Genomic DNA, 23,818 nt, shown 5'->3' on the forward strand with positions numbered 1-23,818 from the left:
TCAACCTCCAGTCTCCAGCATCTTGTGGTCTCTCAGAAAATGCTCGCTAACTGTAAGCGCTCAGCTTCTTCTTGTAGCTGTCTCTCCAACATATTCCATTCCCCCTTCAACTGACGCTCTTTGAGCTCTCTGTCCTGCTGCAGCTGCTTTTCGCGGAGTTCCATTTCGAGACGTTCCATCTCCAAGACTTTCTCTCCCTAGCACGTTGCTCAACTTCTAGCTGCCGCAGTTCCTCGTTTAGACCTGTTAGCGCTGTCTGTTCCCTCTGCAGAACAGAAGACTGCTTCGATCCCGCTGCATCACACTTCGGACTCTTCAACTTCGACTTCAAAAGCTCTTTTTGACAGTTCGTTGCTGCACTTGTCACCATCACAGCTTCAACCCTGATGGGGAGTCGAAGGAATGCGCTCCGTGCAAGTGATCTTGCGAGTTTACAGTAAGTTGATTTCGCCCCTTTCGCTTCGCCCTTTTCGCACTCCTCGCGTCCCTCGTGAGGGACGAATAAATTATCCGCGTCCTCGGCTCGCGTTAGTTAAATGGGCCATTTTCGGTGGTCAATTTCTTGTTTCCGAAACTGTGAGAGAGCCGGATCGATCGATCCGTCGTTCCGTGGCGTCGCCATCGATCGTAGTGGGCTGGGCGAAAAGAAGAAAGGGCCGAAGCGGACAAGTTTTTGACTTATCAGATGTTTTCGCGTTTTTTTTTCGACCTTTTGTTCTGACACTGCAGCAGTCAACATGATTCGGAAGGAATGTGCCAATTAGAAATAATTTATGGATCTTGTTGCAGCGGCAGCGACTTGCAACCAGGGAAGAATTCGCGATCGCCGATCAGCGCGGATTGCGCAAGTGTCAGATTGACAGATCCAAATGCATCGCTAGTAGTGGAACAGGGCGAAATGGCTATGGAAATCAAAGCAACCCCGCGATTCCGATGTGCGATCGTTCTCGCACCTCTCTCCTCTCGCTGGAAATCGGTCAATTCCTGGAAGGAGCGCTCGATTTAACGGTGTTGGGTCATAGCCACCTTTGATTGATCGTTCCCGTGAACGGTGAGTGATCAGCAGGGTGAGAACATGAATCGTCGGCTTCTCCAGCAGAGTTTTTTTATTGCTTTATTTGTGTGTGACTTCATTTTTTCCGGATCATTCGGAATGAGGTTTTTGATGATCCCACGCCATCTTGCGCCGGTTGCCAGCATCTAATCAGCAACAATCAATCACTAAACACTCGTTTGTTATTTTTTTTTTCGTCGGGTTTGGGAAGTTTTACGACCTGGAATGTTTTGTTTGAGAGTTCTCAATTTCACATTTTTGTTGGTGGAAAATGTCAGATCTAATCTGCACCGGTGCGCTGTCTTGTGAGAATGATGCACCTCTCTTCGGATGAGCTTTTCAAAAGATCGTGTCGCCGCGGAGGTAAATAAATAATACCAACACAAAAAAAGTAATTTTTATTACCGTAATTTATCAACTCACTGAACGGGAGAGAGAGAGAGAGCAAACTGGAAGCGCCCGACGCGAGAGTGAGAAAATGTTAAAGTCACGAATGAAGATTAGAGCTGACAGATAAGATTGCACTTTTGTGGACGCACCTTTCCCGTATTAAAGGAAGGCGCTCCTTGCGCGCAAAATTCATCAGAAATCGTTACAGGACAGTTTTCAGTGCGGGGACTTGAATCATTTGGGTGTGAGATCTTCGTTTTTATGGAAAATTGACCAGACGAGTCATTCGAAGGGTTCTTCTCTAAAAAAAAAACTCAAGAACGGAACCTTCCAGGAATCGATCCCAAAACGCATTCCTTCGATCCACCACAAAGGGAACACTCTCTAAAGATCAACGCAAACACAGAGTAGGCGGCTTGGGCTTGAACTGATTGACGGACGAGCGACCGGCCATTAAAACCCAATCTAGTTGCCCGAGAATTTTGAGTGACTCTCACTTTTTTATGAATGAAAGCGCCGCGCCGAACGCAAACGAAACCCAACGAAGTGATGCAACAACAGCTTCGTGTCGGATGCGAAAGGGCTTCGTCAAACTTTCGGTGATCGACGGTTTCAAATTTCACCGAATCGTTTTCGGCTTTCTCGTGCTGCAAAGCTGTACCGAAAGGGTTTAATTTCACTTCAAAAATCATGTTTTGAAATTTAGCTCTGTAAACGAAGTCTCACAAGTTAAAATTTGATAAATAAAAGTAACAGGAAAGACACTATCAGCGCTAGGTGGATCAATATGCTTTTTTCCAATGTTTTCTCTTTCAATTTTTTGGTCGATTGAAAGGAAGAAGAAAATCCTTGGGTCTAACCTCACTTAATTATGCAACTTCGTGACCCACACGGCTTCGGCTCATGATGTACAAGACAATAAGACCCCGCGCATCTCCTCGTATGAGGGTGAAGCGACGCAACCCGTCTACCGCGATTGCCGAAAAAATCTCTCAAATTTCGTCGTCTTAGTCCCGGGCTGCTGCGATGCGCGACGACGACCGGCGAAAAAATTCCAAGAATCGAAATTTCGAAGTTTATCGCGAATCTTTGGCATTCCTTCTTTGGTTCGTTCGTTCGTTCGGCTCGTTCGTGTCGCGTCGCGCGTCAAGATAAAAGGATTCGGGAACGGGCCGGGCGGACAAAAACATTCAAATGTGTTCGGCCGAGGGCATCCAAGCAACCGACCGACCAACCGATCGACCGAAGGTTGTTGTTTGTTGTTGATTGGGATGAAACTTTAAACCATGGTTTGCTTTTCGTCGTCATGCGGTCCAAAAGGACTGCACGGATTACACGTTGCTCTGTGCTCGCCGTCGACAAGAAGCGGAAGAAGCAAGCAGTGAAACATCCATATATTATTTTCCCGGTTACTTGAGAGCGAAAGCCGTGTTTAAAGGGATCGCCCGAACCGTTCGCTTATCGGTCGGAGGAGGAGACGGAAGAAACCGAATTTGATCGCAGTATGCCGCGGCAAAACTGCGGAATTCTCCTCCGCAAGAGTTGTTCATTTTTTAGCCGAATTTTTGTGTGTACATTGGCGATTAGGGTTACCATGGTGACGCGAGTTCGTGCCATCTGTCAAAATCGGCAGCGTTGTGTCGCCGCTGAATCAACGCCAACAGTTTCGCAAAAACTCTTCAATCTAGATTGGTAACCCTATCATCCGGCTTATCCCGAATTTGCATTGCGCACTTCGCGCTGCCAGGTAAATTTCGGGTGGCGCAAAACCGGCTCCTTAATCTCTCCGAGGCGCACAAAACAAGGTCCTCGCATTCCCACGAATGTCAGCAGCATGTTTCTCTTCGCGGCTTTCCCGCGACTTCCTGTGCCCGGTCCTGTCACTCGTCCTGATCCTGCGCTTGTTCGAAGGAATGTTCCTCCTCTCGCTCAATTAAAGGCGGCCCTCACACAGACGTCATCCAGACGTTGGCAATTACCACCCAGCGACTACTGCGCGGCGACTGCTTGCCGTTCTCGGATGATCGCCGCCTGGTGATCGAGGCATGTCATGACCTTGAGCATCAGCTCGACCCTGTCGTCTGGCCGTTTGGAAGGCGTAATTGAAGGCCCTTGAAGTCGAAGCCACAACCGCGGCGAATGACGCGGTGGTGGTCAAATTCCTGGAAGATTCATCCGAAATTGATTAATTCTCAGAGACCGAGAACGGCTGATCGATCGAGGCAGTGATGAATGGCGTTGCGCGGAGGTCAAAGGGTTAACTCCCGCCGGCAAACATTGTAGAAAACGACCGACGGATGACGACTAGCGGCTCTGCCGGCTACGGCAGCAGCGGCGCCAATCAGCTGTTTCAATGTAAATATATTATTCCTGCCACGCCTAATCATCACCACGAGCAGTAAATAACGTAGCTGATAGTAGGAGCTGGTTGGAAGCGCTTATTGCAGCTTTTTTTTGCGGGCACAGTAGGCTGAGATTTGTAGTTCGTCGAAAAGCGAAAATTTCGTGCGATGTTGACGTTTGCGCAGTTTGGCAACACTGCACAGTTTGACAGGCGGCTGAAGAGCCGCCCACGACTTTTCAAAATAAGCCGCCTTCGATTCGAACTCCGCCTACTGATTGGGATCTTCGATCTGATCTACCAATGCCCACATCCGACGATAATTACTCGATCGCCATCCGATCGCTGGTGATCTCACGCAAATCAAGCGACCTTGCCCGAAATGCCGGAATCGTGCCTGAAGGATCTTGTACTACGCCGCCCGTCGTTCGCTCGAAATACCATTCTCCAATTGTAACGAGTCACATCCGCTGTTGTTTCATCGCATAATAGAAACAAAAAGCCCCTGTTCATGTGGTGCCACTTTTAGACCCTCCAGTCCCCGTCCTGTCGCGGCTGCCCCGTGTCCCTCTCGATCGAATTTGAATATTACCCAATACCGCGATCGCAAAGACCTCGGCTCGGAACGCACATTCCATCGCCGTCGATCTCGCTCTCGCGCGATCACCCTCTGGGGTCCCACCAAATAACATTCCGCACAGACCCTCATTACCTCTATGGCGATCGCGAAGGTTTAAATGCGGGACGGGACACGGCACAGAGGGGGCACTCGATAATAATAGTAATAATCGCTTACAATTAAGTAATACAAAAGCGATCGCGCAGGAAAAAAGGCCAAGCTTACGCACCACCAGTCGCCGGCTTCGCCAGTCGTCGATCGTCGCGATCGCTCCCCGAAGAAGCAGCATAAAAGAGAAAGAGAGAGAGCGAGACCCAGTCAGCCAGAGCCAGAGGTCCAAATTGAATAATCAAAAGCGAATTGCGCGAAGCAGGGGCCCAACAAGCAGCAAGAGGGCACGATCGCGCGAGCGATCGCGAAGGGGCGCAGCAACCGAGGAGACGCGCCGAACGATCGTCGCAGCGCGGCGCGGCATGGATGGGGGTCCTAAGTGATGAGAATTAATGCTTCATTCATAAAAATCCTATGATTAAGCGCGATTCGGTTGCCTGCGGCAACGCCGATCGCACCTCGCATGATCGTCCGATCGGTCGGGCGCGATCGCGTCGGATCGGACGTTTTCGCCGTTCTAGCGCGAGCGGCGTTCGACTAGGATCGGCCTGGCAGCGGGCCGACCGATCGACCTCCCTTGGAATTTTGACTATGCGCGAAAGCGCGTATAGATCGTGATCGTGACTAATCGTTCGGGGAGCGGACGACGAGACGACGAATACACAAGGCGAGGACGTCGTCCAACAACCGGTGGCAGTGATTGACGCTCGGCTCTTGGCTGGCTACGAACGAGCTACTTCAAGTGGTGAGCCTCTTCACCAGCTGCTTGCTTAGGCAGGGTGGTGGTAGAGAACCGGATTGCCTGCCAGGCCAGCACCGCTTCGCACGATCCTATTATTGCGAATGTCAGTGATCGTGGTCAAGGCCAAGGTGGCGCGCGGTGCTGCGGTGTCGTTATATTTTTCGGGGTCCTGATCCCGCGTCGCGCACCCCGTACCGGGAACGATCCCCCGGGTTCGTAGCAGGCCGAAATTGCAGCACGTACCACTCGATCGTCGCCGTCGCCGCCGACTTCGATGATCGTCGCTGTCGTCTGCCTGCGCGATCGACGGACGGGCGGCGAACTGAGGCATAAAATTACCGAATATCAATTTTCGAACCCGCCGCTTTCGGTCCTGATAAAAGTTGCATTCCTATGGCGATGCGAGAGGATGCGCGGAAGAACCGGGACGCGATCGGTAGGGACAGGAAGCCTTCGGAATTTCGTCTAAGTCTGCTGGCAGGCCGAAGCCAAAACAAGACGATCAGATTCGGCAAAATGCGTTTTTGCGAGCGGAATACCAATTGCGTCGAGCTGCTCGCGATCGGCCGGTCGGCGCGGCTTAATCCGAACCTACGGCGGTACTTCGTCGGATCGCCGGCCCCGCAGTTCTGGAGAAATTTGCGAAATCGTTCCCGGGTTCCCCTTGTACCACCGCGCAAGTCATGTGTCGATATAGCATTGTTTTCGTTTAATAATACATACAAATAAATTCATACGCCGCAGCAAACAACAAAGCTCGCATGATGGCGAGTTGCAGCAGCGGCAGCAACTCGTGCGACCGGTTCTTCCTTCTTCATTCCTCTGCAGCGCGCTTCTAATCGGAATCACGATTGGGACGGGCGGGGTGAAATGCGCCCCCCTCCCTTCGTCAGAGGTTCGATTATGTCAAAATTCCTTCGGCTGACGATGTCGGGATTCAAAACTTCTGACGTCTACGCTGTGCCGTTTTACAGTTGATCGACAATATCGATCAACTGTCTCTTTGACTGTCACTATGCGAACTGTCATCCGATTCGACAGTCGTTCAATCAGATCGATCATCAATCCGATCGGTCAACTGTCAAAAGACGCAAATCCGATATTAGATCGAGTGGTTTCATTTACTTTAACTGCTTTTGTTTTTGTTGTTTGACAGTTAATCGATCAGTTTTTCATCATTGAAAAGATCAAAAGCGCTTGTTAAGCTCTTTGTATTTTTATTCCAATGACGCACTTCACGTCGCTCTCCCCCTTGCACGTAAAATAATGACAGCAGCACTGCCTTTCCCCTTTGTCGCCAACAACAAAAAAACAAAAAAAAAGCAAAAACGATAATAGACGGCTTGGAAAGGGCGAAGGGCGCAGCCGCCGCCCTCTTCGCCACTGCCTCCAAAACAAGGGCTGCTTTGATTCCATCCTCGTTGCCCAAAACACGCGAAATGCTAATAAAAACAATGCCGCGGTGATGACACAGGTCCGACGTGCCGTGCCAGACAAAACGCATTCCGATGGATGTCGCGTTGTCGCACAGCGGCGAGGCTCAATCGATGCACTTCCAAAGGATCGATCATCAATCCGATCGGTCAACTGTCAAAACACGCAAATCCGATACAGTAGACGTTCGATAAGTGCAACATGTTTACGTTCCACTTACCGAATGAAATTCGATAACTGCAACAACTGACAGACGTCACGTAACTGTCAGTTGCTGCAGAATGCAACCAATGTGCATACGAAAAACATCGCATTGCAACAAAAGTGCATGCGAAAAACATCGCATCGCTGTTGACATTTCATTTTGACGGATAGTGGTGCGATAACTGCAAAATTGTTGCACTTAGCGGACTTGCTGTTAAAAAGCATTGCAGTTAAAGCGTTTGCACCGAGCGAACGTCTACTGTATTGGAAAGTGCGATATTATGTACATTTACTGTTGTTATTGTTGTTGTTTGACAGTTACACGATAAGTTTAACGTCATTTCGTAGTCAATATATTTGATTTTTGCGGCCAAAACCGCTCGTTAAGTCCTTTTATTTTCATCTCAATGACGCACTTCACACCGCTTTCCGCCCATCACGTAAAACAATGATAACAGCACTGTCTTTCCCTTTTGTCGCCAACAACACAAAAACATAAAGCGAAAACGATAATAGACGGCGTGGAAAGGGTGAAGGGTGCCACCGCCAAAACAAGGGCTGCTTTGATTCCATCCTCGTTGTAACATTGCCCAAAACACGCGAAATGCTAATAAAAACAATGCCGCGGTGATGACAGGTCCACCGTGTGCCAGACAAAACGCATTCCGATGATGGTTGTCTTGCACCCAAAAAAATATTCACCTTAGGTTTACGTGAAAGCATACATAGATTTTTTCCACAGTACTTTTCACGTAAAACTAACTGGGGAGTCCAGTAAAGCAAAGCCAGCCAGATTCTGGTTCATTATATACAGTTGCCAGATAATAATAACGTGATTTTGTAGTTTATTACCTGCAGCTGTCAGATGATAATTACGTGAAATTTTAATACATTACATTGGATTTTGTTGATAAACTTTAAATGCATTTCCATGATATTACTTGTGATCCTTAGATGATTATTCAGTGAGTTGTAATGCTTTCTTGTGTATTATTTATTCGCTTCAAAATCGGAGTTTTCGTAATTTATTTGTTATTTTATTAAAATACTCAAACTGTTTTTCATGATTAATAACATTTTTTGATGAAACCAATACATTTGTTCGGAGGGACTGACGGCGAGTGTAACCTTCCTTCTTCCGTTGGACCCTTGGAGGTTGGCTATCTTCGACAACCATACTATTTTCACGTAGTTCTTCCTCCAGCTACGTGTTCACTTCTCCATTTCAGGTTGGAATTCCTGCAGAACGACCTCAATGAGAGTTTAGAAATGTCCCTCCAAACCGGATGCTGTTGTTTACAACAGTTGTACTTTCTGTGTTTCCTGTAAATAGAAAGTAATAAAAGGTTTATTTAATTGAAACCTGAATATTTACGCCAAAGAACTTACGTTTTGTTTCCTCTATGAGCTGATACGCGTAAAAAAGATGTTCATGTCCGTATTTTCGTAATCAACATCTGATTGCATCAGCTTTAGGTATTCCCAGGGGTGTTCCTTCAAATCTTGCAGGGAAAGCGTCACCAGTTCGTGCAATCCAATATAACACTTTAAAATAATTGAATTTGTTCTTTTGAAAGTACATTACGATTAATTTCAGACACTTAAGTTTAAAAATAACCAGCAAATCGCGAGGAATATTTAAGTCTGGGAGGAAGTTCAGCGCCATGTTGATTTTTGGTAGTTTTTTTCACACTGGAAAGTCACGTAATGACAATATGAAACAATACCTACGTGACAAATCACGTAGCATAGACATGATGGCATGTGGCTCGAATAGGAATATCACGTAGTAATAACGAAATAATTAGTGGCTTTTATTGGAATCAGATAATTTGGAAATAAGGAAAGCAATTTTCAGTTCAAGTGAAGATTCACGTACATCTAACGGGAATATTTTTTTGCGTGTGCAGCGGCGAGGCACAATCGATGCGCTTCGAGCGTTCGTTTTCTGTATCCGAAATCTCTGGAAAGGATGCGGAATCTTCTTGACGTTACGTCACAACAGCGCTGTAGTGTCGAGCGTCTCCACAGTCGCGACCATGGCTGTCAAAAGGGCTAACTTAGAATAGGGTCCTAAAATTAAAGACGAAATCTCGCTTATATTGAATAATACGATCAAGCATGGTATTCTAATAGGAATTGTACTTTACTCGAACTTGAAAAACAAAGGAATAATGAGAAAATTCGAAATAAGTAATATGGTAAATAGTTCTACTTTGACATTTGAGATAAACCTTGTGTGACTGAGCTCGACATTTTTCGCACTGGGATTTCAAAAATGTTCCTATGGACTTATCCACCGATGAATCGAATTCATCGCGGTCCGAGAATTTTGACACTAGAGCGGGGCCGTTCCAATCAGAATTGGATGATTCTTATTGGAACAGACCCCGCTCTAGTGTCAAAATTCTCGGACCGCGATGAATTTGGTTCATCGGTGGATAAGTCCATCTGACATACACGGTGAAAAAAAATCACTCAAAGTATGTGTTATAAGCTAGGGACGAGACAAAAGACTAAAAAAATAAAAATTATATATTTTCAACTACGATTAATAAAACGTCAAAAAATGAGAAAATATATACTCTTGAACCATATATTGTGATTTAAAACAAGAATCCCGATAGGATTTTAGGAGCCTATTGGCAATCACGCAGTTAAATACTGTGACGGATGCTACTAACTTCCAGAAGAGCTAACTTGGCAATGGATCGAACTCCGATCTCGAGATTTTCCATCGGAATTCGAAAATTTAGGCAGAAATTACAAGGCAAGGCTGCTGTCAAAGTCAAGTACTCTTGTTGTCTCATTCAAGGACACCGCAGCGGTATATTTTGCTGTTTCAACTTTCGCGATTATAACTGTCAGAAGGGCTCACTTGGCATCATGTTATATATTGCAAGTTTGTCACATTTCTTGGAGGATTGTGAACCTGCTTGAAAGGTGAAGAGGTTATTATTGTTATTGTTATTGTTAATTTTAACTTAAAATTTTGAAAGAGGAAACGAGCCCCTTTGAGTGATTTCGACATAATGAAGGTGTTATGTATCTGTCTTTTTTGAGGGTTTTGACAGATGCATAACTGGGAAAAGGATAAAAATAACAGAAGGGTGACACGGCTGTCAAATACGGTACATGGTCGCATTTACCATCATTGTTTTCGACACTTTCTGATCGATTTACCCTTACTTGCTCCTGATTTTTTGGTACACGGCTCGTGTATTGCTAGTGCCTTTCTCAGAAATTTTACATTTCAAACGAAATTGTTGTTTTTTTGGGAAAGGGAATGACACTTCTTTTACAAACCGAAAAATCCTCATTTATCCGCCTCTATCTGTCGTCAACCGCGTTTAACTTCTGCTCGGTTAGCAGCGATAAAGGCCCAGTACAATGGATATGTTTGCGTTCCGTTGACAGAAGTTTGACAGATAATCAATGGGAAAACTTTCAGGTTTCTGTCTGTCGTAAACACAGCCGCAACGTACCAATTCTGCACCGGGCTTGAGCAACGAATAGAAACGGATGAATATGACTTTTTACGGTTAATAAAAGAAGTGCCATTTCCCTTGATTTTTGATAATAGTCTCTCCACAGACAATGTCTCTCGTTGTTTATCACATTGCATAATTTTATACGTCGCAGCGAGGCAGTGTCGAGGCATCAAGCTAGTTTTTGCCACGAAGTAAACAATGAAAACATTGGACGCCATGTTAATTCGAATGCTGGGCCTTTGTCATCCCTCTGAAAAATAATGGCTGCCTTTGTCTTACTCATGTACAGTAAACGCTCGATAATTGCAACACTTGATGCAACAAGTCTATGTTTCACTTAGCGAACAAAGTGGAATAACTGCAACACCTGACAAATGTCAACAAACCATTAATTGGCGTAAAATGAATGTGAACTTCATCCGACTGTTCAATTGGACTAACATAGCGCACCATTTTGACTTTTGGCGGTGCGATAACTGCTAATTTGCACTTACTTGCAGTTAAAAAGCATGGGCCTTTTCATTTGACGTCTTAAATCAGCTGATTTTTCAGGTGTTAGACAGTTCTTCTATAGAGATGACAGATCCGTGTAGTTCTACTTTTATAAACAAATTCATAGATGGACCTGTCACATGAAAAAGCGTATTGCAGTTAAACCGTTTGCACTGATCGAACGTCTACTGTAGAACTGTCAAAATGACCCGTGTCAAACCGTGAAGAATGAAGACGCTTTTCCACATTTGGCACCCCTGTGCTCGGTTGCCAACTTCGATCGAAAACAATAGACATACACTGAGAAAAAAGTTCACCTATTTTCGTGATGCGTTACTTGTTGCGTAACTGCAAAAATGATCAATAATTTTCGAGTTTTTTAAACCTCCAGAACATCTGATCCGCTTTCGAACACAATGTTGCCGCCACGATTGAAATTTCACTTCATCAGGAGACGGACTCGCTTCATAGTCAGTCCCAGACGACAAGCAAGGGAAACCCTTGAGAAATTCCTAGAAATCGCCGTCTGTTGACACACAAAGTTCTCTCGCCGTCATCGTCGTTGGTCACAGCTCAGCGCAGCACATCAGGAGACCGCCCAGGGTCTTGCCAAGTCGGACCAAGTGTTGTTGTTTTTCCCAAGAACCCAGCCGTCAATTTCATGCTTTCGCACCTTCTTTCTCGTCCTTTTCTCTCCCACCCGTTCGTCCATCGCCTACTTAGCAGCGCGCAGACACAAAGATCCTCGCCAGGTTCTCGACAACGACGGCGACGAGAGTTGTGTGTACATGTGCAAACACACAACCATCCATCCATTCGCCGAGCTTGTGATGGACACGATGACAAACCCTTGAGCGACACCACCACAATGTGTACACATAAACAAACCGCCCCGGAACGAATCCGGCGGTTCCCACATTCCTGCGGACAACGACGACTCATAAGGATTCATTCATTCATTTTCTTATTCCTAACGCCTCGATTTTGGTCCTCAGATCGAATCGCAGTAGGCTTCTTATTGCTCGTTGTTGTTGATGTTCGTGTGTGCAAATGTCACATTTTATGTGATGCAACGCGTCGTCGTCGCCGCTTGCTTGGATGGACGTGGACGCACCGTCTTCATCCGTCGCAGACAGTTCCTTTTGTTTACCAACCAACCACCAGCTCGCTGCCAGACCACATCAGGATGATCTCATTCCAGCGCTGCAACAATTTAATTTGTTTTAACAACATGTTAATTATCGGATTTTGCGTCGGTCGGATGTACTGCCCCTGAAGGAGGATGCCTCTCCGCTCCGTCCCGGGCGTCCTCGTCGACGTCATGATGTCTGTCTGTCATCGCCGCATCTCTCCGTCCCGTCGCCGTCTGTCGATGGGCCTCCGGCGACAGACTCACTTGGGCTTACCCACGCTCGCTATGACAACCACTGACAACTTCAATTGCCCAATTTAGCTGGTTAATTTGTCTGCGTGTATCCTTTCGCTTCTTTGTTGTTAAAACGGATGAATCATCACAAAAAAGTGTCTCGGTGTCTGCCTTTGTTTACCTGTCAATACGCCATTATTTCATTTGACAGGTCTGCAGGAGCAACTGTTTACTGTTGAACACGGACACGGAGCTGTCATTTCTTTAGAATAACTGTCAAATAAATGTTTCAAAAGTATTGTAAAAAAGCCTATTTGGAATATTGGTTGAACACTAACAACAGCAACAACATGATCTTAGGAGAGTTAAAAGTTCTTCCGTGGAAATGACAGATTAGATCAGTTTGTCTGGCAGATCTTGAAGATTGAAGTGTCTCGAGTAAACCAAAGCGAAGCATCCTAGTCGATTTGACAGGTCTCCTGCTCGATTGGAACTACGGGGATGACAGGAAATCTTTAATTTGACGTTTGCACTTCTATGTCAGACTTGTTGATCTTGATTGTTACCATACAAAATCAAGACAAACCGTATCGTAGTCCTTCATTGGTCCATGTTTGATCTGTAAATATGACATAAACAATGTAAATCTCATTGTGATTAAGGTGACTCCCCGTATCACTCCTATTTCAGCTCTTCTTTTTCGATTCTTATTTCTAACAATCATCGAGCTCAACAGTAGTGGTGTTGCCTTTTTACATTTGTTCTATAAACAAACAAACAAAAATAGCACCTCTTTGTCTCGCTTCTGCCAATGTAAACATTTCAAGATTGTTAACCATTTAAAAGTAATTCAAGCAGTAGACTTCTTTGTTTTGCTAAATAACAATGAAACATGTCTCAATATTACGAAAAACACCGAATTTTATATGTAATAAGCTAAAAATTATCGAATACTTTTAGTATGCTCTTCCGCTGTTGATGTTTACAAGCAGCAGCAGTGTTGGCGGACAGTGTGGAGGAGATTTCACAAATAAAAATTATTTGCTTTTATTACTATCATATGTGCTTCAAATTACAACAATAATCATTCGAAGAATAGTTTTCGATTTTACGACGTATAATCGATAAATTTGAATTGACTATTTCAATGATTTTGATTGATTTTATTGATGAATTGGCCCGCAAGATCGACATCACTGCGTTCAATGATCGATGATTGTGCGCCAGACGGCACCGTCGCGTCGCGCTGCTCCCGTCGTCGTTGTACTGTGGTGGGTGGTAAACATTGCCATCGAACTCTTGGTGCGGTTGAGACAAATTTGTATAATTTTCAAGTTTGAGTGAAAATATTTCTTTGTGGCATAGATAGTTCGAAAGAGAATTTTAATTGGAATAGTGTGTTCTATATTTCTTTTCCAAATATTTTGCGTGAAATGGAGAATTTTAGAGAAAAGGTAAGCGTCGATTTTCTTACGTAAGTGTATTAGTGCAATACTGTGTAAAGTTGAATTTGGATGATGATTCTGAAGAAGCCATTTTGTGATGACACAAGAAAAGGCCTTAAAATATCTGGTATAATTGCTGGTATAATTAGCAATTTCGGCCTACTCCGATTGCGGAAACGACTGTCAGATTCCATTCACAACATTCCGTCGCCGCTAGCTGGCTAGCTAGGATTGTTTCCACAACAACAAAAACAACATCCACTCATCAACCGGCTTATTCACCACGCCAGTGTTTTACGGACAATAAAAACAAAACGACTCCCCGCCCGGCTCAGTGCTCGCCGTGCTCGCATTGTTGTGATAAACACGGCGAAAAGTGCGTACCCAGAGGGCGAGTTCGACTACCCACCGTACGCGGCGCACATGTACCTCCTAGCTAGATTGAGAACAACCATAAAAAGGACCCAGAGGGTGATTCGGCTGACTGAAGTTGCCGCCGATCCCAAGCATCGCAGTTGGCCACGGCAGTGGCTTGATTGCTCCAATGTCAAGGTAACAAGTTCGTGCGTACCGGAATTACTTCTTGAATCAGAGCTCCTCCTTGCTCTTGACGCGCGTCGTAGCATCGCGTTAAGATTAAGCGATTTTTGATAGACTACCTTACCTCTAACATAACCTCTATTATGCCACGATGGCGGTGGTGTGACGACTGTGGAGCTTGATTGATGAATGACCGGCACCGTCACAGGTTCATTACATTAATAGGGTATTCATTTTGTCATGGATTGTTCGGCGGCGAATGGTTTGCCCTGAAGGAGGCCCGGATCTTCTATACCTAGGTGCGCGGACATGTCTCTATTATTGTTTATTGGAAGTTCACAGGCTGTCAACGCGGCGCGATCATCATCAATCTCAGCAAAACGTTGCGTGATTTCATTCATAATCCTGATCTCCAGCAGATTCCGGATAATTGGAAAAGTTTCGCCTCATTTCTTCGATTTTAAACTTTGATTGGATTGGTTTGCTCGATCGTAGTAGCCTTGGGGCGAAGCGGTTCACATGAAAAGATCTTGACAGGCACGTGTTGCTCTGGAACGTCTGACGCGGCTTCTTTATAGTGACCTTGATAAAGCTATTTTGCAAAGTTTTCGCAGAATTTGTCGAGGAGCTTCGATAAGGCTTCCTTAAAAGGCCTGGTACAGCCCTGAGTTCCGTAGAAGCCTTGAGAGCTTTTCTGTTGAACTGAATTCATTTCTAAGTATTATATTCGGGGTTTTGCCCATGGTAATTTTCTGGCGGTAACTGAAAACGTCTTTCTAGAAGTCCCGATATGGCTTCTCTAGAAGTCCAATGACACGTTTTCTCTGAAAGGTCTTATCCAGCCATACTGCCGTTCTATGCCCAATTGTCCCATGTTATATGGGAATCCCATATAACATGGGACAACTATGCGTAGAACGGCAGCATAGGCCTGTTCACAATACGTTTACAATCAGCTAATTTTTGGAGTCTGACAGATTCCCTATGAAAATTACAGTGCTGAGATTGCGCCTTTGTTCCGCTGTTGTAAACAACCAAATAAACATTATTGCTGTACAACGGCTGAATAAACCGTCCCTTAGCTTCATTTTAAAAGTTTTGTCTGAATAAGCTGTTATCCAGCAATCATTGTTACTTGGAAAAGGCATACACGAAGCTGTCAAAAGAAAAGGCCTATTGAATCTCTGATACAACTTTCAAAGTAGCCCCGATACGGCCAAGGATACGGCTGCTTGTGATGTTTGGACACGGCTTCTCTAGAAACCTTTTTCTCTAAAAGGCCTTATTCAGCCATAGGCCTATTCACAAGACGTTCAAAATCAGCTAGTTTTTGGAGTCTGACAGTTTCCTTAAGAAAATGACTGTCCTGTGTTTGCACCTATGTTCGGCTGTTGTAAACAATGGCATACACAAACCTGTCAAATGAAAAGGCCTATTGAAGCTCTGATACAACTTTCAAAGTAGCCCTGATAGGGCTGCCTGTCATGTTTTGACACGGCTTCTAAAAAAGCGTTGCCACAGCTTCCACAAAGGCCCTGGTATGGCTTCTGCAGAAGTCCTGATACATCTTCCTCAGCAGGTATCAGGGTACTGCTTCTCTAGAGTGTCTGAAATGGAAATCTTCAGAAGCCCTAAAACAGCTTATTTTGAAACCCTGGTATGGCTTTCCCAGAAGCCCAGGTTTGGTCTAAAAGCTTTGAAACGGATACTTCGGGAGGCCTGACAAAGCTTTTCAACAAGCTCTGTCAGTGGTTCGATGGAAACCTTATTGACAGGTTATCTGTGGTTACTTTCCCGGAAGCTTCAATGCAGCGAATTGTGACACTGCAAGCTTTCTTCAAGAATCTTTGACGTCTTCCGCCACAAGCCTTGACAAAGAAGCCCTGGCGGTACTTCCTTCGAGAAGTTGTAATCGCGGTTCCGCAACGAAATTCTTCTGACTACTTCTGCAGGCTAGTGTTGGCGGTTTCTTCAGGGAATTTCTGACGGTGCTTCTATCGAAACCCCCAACGGCGGTCCAACAAAGGACCCCTGATGGCCTCCATACAGAAGCCTTCGCGGCGCTTTCGTAGGGAAACCTTCACGAAACTTCCATCGAGAAATCTTGTCACCGTTTCTGTTGAGAAATTCTGGCGGTGCTTCCGTCGCTTCTGTATAGAACCCTTGATGGCTCCTGTAGATCAGTCCTGATGCCGAATCTAATGAGAAGCCTTAGTGGTGCTTCTGTAGAGAACCCTTGATGGCTTCCATAGAGTAGCCTTGGCGCGCTTCTGGTAGAGCAGCTCTGACGTAGAGTACGTGGAGAAGCCCAAACGGCGCTTTCGTAGAGAACCTTTGACACATCTTCCGTCGAGAAGCCTTGATACCGCTTCTGTAGAGAAGACTTTCCTTGCGGGCGCTTCTGTTGAGCAGCCCTAACGTAGCTTCTATTGGGAAACCCTGATAGAGCTTCTAGGTAGAGAACCTTTGATGACTTCCGAAGAGAAGTTCTGATGGCGCTTCTATAGAGAAACCCAGATGAAGCTTCTGTTTCTGTAGAACAATCGTGACGGCTTCTGTAGAGAAGTTCTGACGGTGCTTCTGTGGATCAGCACTGATGCCGCATCTATTGAGAAGCCCTGGGGGTCCTTCTGTAAAGAACCCTTGATGGCTTCCATAGAGAAATCTTTGCAGCGCTTGTGGCAGAGAAGTTCTGACGTAGAGTACAACCATGACGGCATTTCTTCAGAGACGTTCTGAAGGTGGATAAGCCTTTGCGAATCTTCCGTCGAGAAGCTGTGATACCGATTCTGTAGAGAAGTCCTGACGGTGTCAGCACAGGGAAACCTTGGCGACTTTTCTTGAGGGCGCTTCTGTTGAGAAACCCTGGTCGAGGTTCCCTAGAAAACCCGTGGTGGCTTCCATAAAGAAGCCTTGGTGGCGCTTCTGTACAGAAGCTCTGACGTAGAGTCCAGTCATGACGGTATTTTCGCCGAGACGTTCTGATAATCGACAAGCCTTGGCGCTTCTGTTAAGCAGCCCTGACTTCGCTTCTATTGAGAAAACCTGGTAGAACTTATGTAGATAACCGTAGAGAAGCCTTGGCGGCGCTTCTATAGAGAAGCTCTGATGACGTATCTATACAAAAACTCTGATGAAGCTCCTTCCTTAACGAAGCCTCTGTGGCGCTTTCGTAGAGAAGCCTTGACACTGCTTTTATAGATCAGCCCTTACGGCGTTTCCGCAAGAAGGTCTTGGCGACGCTTCTGTAAAGACCTTCCCGGTCTTCTGACTAGAGAAGACCTGAAGGCGCTACTTCCCTAGAACCCTTAATGGCACATCCACGAAGAAGTCCTGAGGGAGCTTATGAAGCGCGGCCGTAAGGGTGCTGCTGCTGTGAAGTTCTGATGGTGCTCCGTCAAAAAACTGTTCGAGAAGCCCCTGATGGAGCTTCTGCAAAAAAGCCATGGCGGCGCTTCCGCAGAGAGACTCTGATGATGCTTCTGTGGAAAAGCCTTGAAGGCGCTTTTGCAGAGAGGCTCTGACGGCGCATCCATAGAGAAGCCCCTGATGGAGCTTCTGTAGAGGAGCCCTGACGGCGGTTCCACAGAGAGATTCTGATGATGCGTCTGTCGAAAACCTCCGACGACGCTTCTTCAAAGAAGCTCTGACGGCGCACTCATAGAAAGTCCTGATGAAGCTTCTGCAGAGCAGTCGTGATAGCGTTTCTGCTGGAAAGTTCTGACGATGCTCCCCTCGAAAAGTCTAGGCGCCGCTTCTGTAGAGAAGTCCAAATTGACTTTATGTAGAGAAACTCTGACGGCACTTCCGTAGAGAAGTTCTGATGGTGGTTCCATCGAGAAACCCTGGCGCTGCTTCTGAGAAGCCCTGACGATGATACTGTACAGAACGCCTGATGACACTTCCGCAATGATCTCCTGATAGCTTCCATAGAGACGACTTAGTAATGCTTCTGCGGAAGCGCTTTGGAAGCACCGCTGCAGAGAAGTCCAAGAAGCCTTGCTGTTGCTTCTGTTGAGAAGCCGTGATGGCGCTTACACAGAAGAGTTCATATGATCGAGAGCATTGACGCCGCTTCTGATGAGAAGCCCTGATGGAGCTGCAGTAGAGAAGCGGCGACGTCGCTTCCGTGGAGATGTTCTGCTGGTGAATCTGACGCGACGGGAAGGCTGGACGTCGCTTCTGTAGTCTTCGCGGCGCTTCCGGAAAGAAGTTCTAAAGGTGGTTCCATCGAGAAGTCCTGACGCCGCTTATGTTGAGAAGCCCTTGTGGAGCTTCTGTCCAGAAGACCTGATAACACTTCCGCAATAATGGCCTGCTGGCTTCCGTAGACTTCTTAGTAACGCTTCTGCGGAAGAGCTCTGACAGAGAAGTTCAAGAAGCCTTGGTGTCGCTACTGTAGAGAAGCCGTGACGGCGCTTTCACGTTTCCGTAGAGGAGTTCTGATGGTGCTTCTGACGCGACGGGAAGGCTGGACGTCGCTTCTGTAGTCTTGGCGGCGCTTCCGTAGTGAAGCTCTGATTGAGGTTCCATCGAGAAGCTCTGACGCCGCTTATGTTAAAAGGAGCCCTTGCGGAGCTTCTGTACAGAAAGCCTGATGACACTTCCGCAATGATCGCTTGACAGCTTCCATAGAGAGGACGCCTTAGTAATACTGCTGCGGAAGAGTTCTGACCACTGATCACTGCAGATAAGTTCTTGGAGCTTTGGTGTCGTTTCTGTAGAGAAGCCGTGACGGCGCTTTCGTATGAAAGTTCATATGATGCTTCTGTAGTCTTGCGGGCGGGTCTGTAGAGAAAGCTTGATGGAGCTTCTGTAGAGAAGTCCTAATGGAGCTTCCGTAGAGAAGTTCTGATGATGCTTCTGGTGGGAAAGCTGCACGTCGCTTCTATAGTCTTTGCGGCGCTTCTGTAGAGAAAGCTTGATGAAGCTTCTGTAGAGAATTCCTAATGGAGCTTCTGTAGTCAAACCCTGACGGCGCTTCCGCAGGGAGGCTCTGTTGATGCTTATATCGAGAAGTCTCAACGACGCTTCTGCAGAGAAGCCGTGGCGGCAGAAGTCCTGATGGAGCTTCTGCAGAGCAGTCGTGATGGTACTTCTGCTAAAAAGTTCTGACGGTGCTCTAGTCGAAATTCTTCGTAGCCGGCTTCTGTAGAGAAACCTTGACAAAGCTTCTGCAGAGCAGCCGTGATGGCGCTTCCACAGATAAGTTCTAATGGGGCTTCTGTCGACAAGCCATGGCGCTGCTTCTGAAGCCCTGACGGACCTTCTGCAGGGAAGGCTTGCTGAAGCCCCCTTAGAGAAGCTCTAATGGCGCTACCGATGGTGCTTCCGTCAAAAAGTTCTAGTAAGCGGCATCTGTTGAGTAACCATGAATGCGCTTCCGTGACTGCTTCTGCAGAGAAGACATGACGAAAATTTCTTAGAGGTGCTGTTGTAGATGCCTTGATGGTGCTTGGCTAGTGAAACTCTGACTACACTTCCGTTGAACAACCCTGACGATGCTTCCGTAGATAAAACTTAACTATACTTCTGTTGAGAAGCCTGGGTGGCGCTCTTTGACGGCACTTCCGTCATGATGCTTAGTTGTTGTTGTTCGGTGTTTTGACGGGAGTGCCGTCAGGGTTTCTCTACAGCAGCGGCGCAGATGCACACTGACGGCGTCTGTTGACATGCCTTGGCGGCTCCCGCAGAGAAGCCCTGGTACGGCGTCCTTACAATAAACCCGGTAATTTTCTTTAGAGCTTCTTGGCAAACGCCCTGACGATTTCCATCGGGAAGTGACGGCGGCTTTTGTTTGATGTCGCGCTGAAGCCGCCATGATTGTAATCTCGTCGAAAATACACACTTCTGTGGCTCCCGAGGAATCCACTCAAACCCTTTCAATTTCCATTCGTCAAATTACCATTCCGACATAACTTCCTCTCCAGATTTCGATCGTCCTTCGATCGGTCGATCGATCGATAAGGCCAAACAAATTATGCCTATGATGACCACGGACGGACGGGATCTCCGAATTCCAACCGCACTTGTTCGCTTTTACATGACGATCCTCACATACCTCCGGGTAAATATCGTTCCACGAATCCGTCGCCCTTCCATCCTGGCGTCCTAGTCCTCGACTCGGAATTGAATCGTCATCCCATTCCGAGAAGTAGAAACACCCAATTAAAATAGTTCCAATTGTCTAAATATCTATCGCTGACGGACGCATGGACACGGCGGCACAGAACTCTTCCTCCATTTTCGAAGTTCTGCAAGTCACCTATCGACGGCTGCCGATCTCTTCGGTCGATTCGGATTCCACTGCCAGCCCACGAAAACCATTCATCGATAACCCGAAGCGGGTTCGCCGGCAGGCGAAAAGGCCTAATAATTTTCATATTTGGTAAAAGCAAATTAAAAATCCTGTAACACATAATGAGAAACAATCATCATCATCCGAGTAGTCTGCGTCTTCGACTGTTTCGCTTTCGGCGTCGATTCGTTTTGTTGCGTTATCGACGCGTATCGATCGTCATTCATGGCTGGCGGCGGCGACAGCGGCGCCCTTCCGCGTCGCATTCGTCGATCGCCGCCACCTAATGGAATGGAGCGACGATAATGAATGGCTCTCGATTAATAACACCTCGTTTAATGGTTCGCACGCACGCACGGCTATGGCGATTGCATCGAGCGCACGCAGTAGGCGCGATTGTGACAGATGCATTGTTTTACCTCGCACGCTGTACAAAAGGCCTACTTATCTTTGGCGGCGGCGGCGGTAGTCGAACGGTAGTTCTAGTTTTGAGTGTGTCAAATCGCGGCGGAAATTTTTGTTGATAGTTATCGATGAACGCGTGACGTGATAGGGTGACGGCAACACGTGTTTATTATGATAAATCATGAAAGGCCTTCTTCGATTTGATTCTGTTAATCGCGGTCGGCGGGTTGCCACGGCGGTAACAGAGATTCCATAATCGCGTCCGATCTCGACGGGTAAAGTGCCTAATTATAGGCTCCTTTCCTGGTTGAAAGATCCTCTAGAAAAAGCGTTCGCCGCATTAGCGAAGGCTCGAAAGGTCACCTCGGTCGGAGCACGTGGCGGAGGAACGCGGGTCGAAGGGGTTGGAAGTCACGGTCGCAGCTTCAATCATACGCGCCATTTGTTATTTGAGAAACATATCTTGAACCAAGCCGACAACACGACGAGGGGCATACCGTTCGCATTTAAATAGATATTCCGGTCCTTTTGCCGATCGCGCTCTTCGATGCGAAGAAAAGAGGACGACCGCAGCAGGCAAAAAAATCGAAACTCGTTACCTGCTTCTCAAAAACTCCTTCAAAGAGTCGGCGCTCGGCAACAACATTCGGGTTGCTCGGATGGAATCCGGCTCCTGCGAGCCCCTTGGGCCCCAACAAACCCCGAAAAAAGCCAATAACTCATAAGCTTGTTTTTACGTTTTCGACATTTGTTATAATTATGCGGCGCGTTAAAATGCCGATTTTGTGTGCGCAAAGCTGCGCTGCGTTGCGACCGATCCGCGTTCCCAGACGAGGGAGTGGTCCGATCGTCGTGATTCTTCACTATCGTCGCACTGTTGCCATTGCGAAATGGCAGCGCCACGTTTTTCTTCGCCTTTCTGACGTTAGATTTGACACAGGAAACAGCTTTGCAAACACAAATCAGCTGCTATTAATCGGTACTTTTCCTTCGATTTTGACGCAAGGGACTTATCAGCAGCGAACTCAGCTTGTGCACCGTCGCGTGGCGATCCTTTCGTGAACCACGTTGTCAGGGTTGAACTCGAAGATGAAACGTCATCCGCAGGGCTGCTGCAAATGTTTGTGCAACCCTAGTCGGCTTGAAATCACCATTTCGCAAATGCGTCAACCGGAAAGTGAAACAATTCTCCACCAAAGTAGTCCAGTGTCGTCTTCCAGAGTTGCTGCTGCTGCTGCTGCTGCCATGGTTACGTCAATCGGAGTGTGCGATACGCAAACTTTTGCAGAAAAAAAAAGAGAATCAGTTTCTCCTAGTGCAAACCACGTACCCTTGCCTTGACAACGTTTAATCAGCTGTTTCTGCCTGCTCGACGCCGCCCGATTCGATGGGCGTCGTCGTCAAAGCAGGCGACGACGACGACGATCCAAATTTAGTTCCTGCTTGCGCAGTGTTGTTTATCTATCTCTACACACGTAAACAACATCTTTTCGGGCGAGTTTTCGACACTACTAACGAAGGAAGGAGACGGATCTGCGCCGCTTGATAAGCGATTATTTACTTTCCGTTTCGGCGAACGACCGCATGTTCTTGTCGTTTGCACGCAGTTATTTGCGGACTTGCACGCACACATACACACAAGCCGTTGTGGGATTTTGACAGTTAAGCTAAGCTTAGACTGATAAAAGGGAAATTTACTTGTAGATCTTTAAATTTCCCCGAAAAGGCCCTTTCTTGTGACAGATTCTTGCTTGCATTTGTTTACGACTTTCAATAGGCCTTTTCATGTGACAGATTCTTGTTTGCATTTGTTTACAACTGCCGAACAAAGGCGCAAACGCTGAACTGTAATTTTCATAGGAGAACTGTCAAACTTGCTGTCAAAGGCCCACAAAATCAGCTGATTTTAAACGTCTTCTGATTAGGCCTATTGGAATCTGTTTTCAAACGCCTTGTGAAAAGGCCTTTACGTGAAGCTGTAAATTTCACGGAAAGATGCGAATTAGTTTTAAACGCCTTTTGAACAGCCCTAAGTCTCCATCACAGTTGGCTGCGATAATATTGAAATGTACAAATGTTGCGAATTTTTATCTTCGTTTTCATCGGAAAAAGTTTTGGCAAAACTTCTGCGACCGTGAGTGTGTGACAAGCTGACATCATGCGAGTTCTAATTACATTCACACAGTCAGGCGGAAACGTTTCTTTATCGTTGCCAAATTGCGGGGGTGTGCAGTCGACAAATGTTTCGACAGAAGAATTAGGTCAACTGTTTGAAGATCTCAGGTGGCGACCGCCGGCGACGCGTTGGCAAAGGGTTGCTTTGATGACTGGATGAGGAATGCGTCTGTGTTTGTGTCAGCGACGCGTTGGGCTGATAATTACTCTCGTTTGCGGAGGTTTGCGGATAAAGTTGTGGTTTCAAAAATGTGATAATTAGACGATAATGGGAAAAGCCGTTGACCGATTACGTACTACGGGTGGAGAACGCATTTTTCTACAACAGTTGAGGTCATTTTTAACACTTTTTAGATCGAGCTGGTTGACGACTTAGAAAAGCTGTCGAATCGAAGTCTTTGGTGAAAAATGGAGTCAGAATACTCCACGGTTTTTGTGAATGTCCAGAATGACTTCTATAGATGCCTAGATAACTCTGTAGAAGCCTTGACGCGCCCTTCTTAGAAGCGTCAAGGAAGCTTTCGTAGAAGTCATGGAGACACTCTTGTAGAAGCCTAGCGATGTTTACCGTAGAAGCCTCGAGACGGCTTCCGTTGCAACCTCGAAACGACTTCCGTAGAATCCTTGATACGGCTTCCGTAGAAGCCTTGAGACAGCTTCTGTAGAAGCCTCCAGATGACTTTCGTAGAAGCCTCCAGATGGCATCCGTAG

General features: G+C 46.5%; 1 protein-coding gene and 1 long non-coding RNA gene across 2 annotated transcripts in view; one reads left to right on the plus strand and one right to left on the minus strand.

Moving 5' to 3' along the window:
- LOC109428421 (G1/S-specific cyclin-D2) overlaps nt 1-23,818 on the plus strand; it is a 216,864-nt gene that overhangs the window by 63,208 nt on the left and 129,838 nt on the right. The window lies entirely within an intron of this gene.
- LOC115255886 (uncharacterized) lies at nt 476-9,237 on the minus strand. Its single transcript, XR_003892382.2, has 2 exons — nt 8,285-9,237; nt 476-8,218 (listed from the first exon to the last, which is right to left on the minus strand). It is a non-coding gene; the product is annotated as an uncharacterized LOC115255886 (long non-coding RNA).

This window comes from Aedes albopictus, chromosome 1, assembly GCF_035046485.1.
Source record: "Aedes albopictus strain Foshan chromosome 1, AalbF5, whole genome shotgun sequence".
Taxonomy (NCBI): domain Eukaryota; kingdom Metazoa; phylum Arthropoda; class Insecta; order Diptera; family Culicidae; genus Aedes; species Aedes albopictus.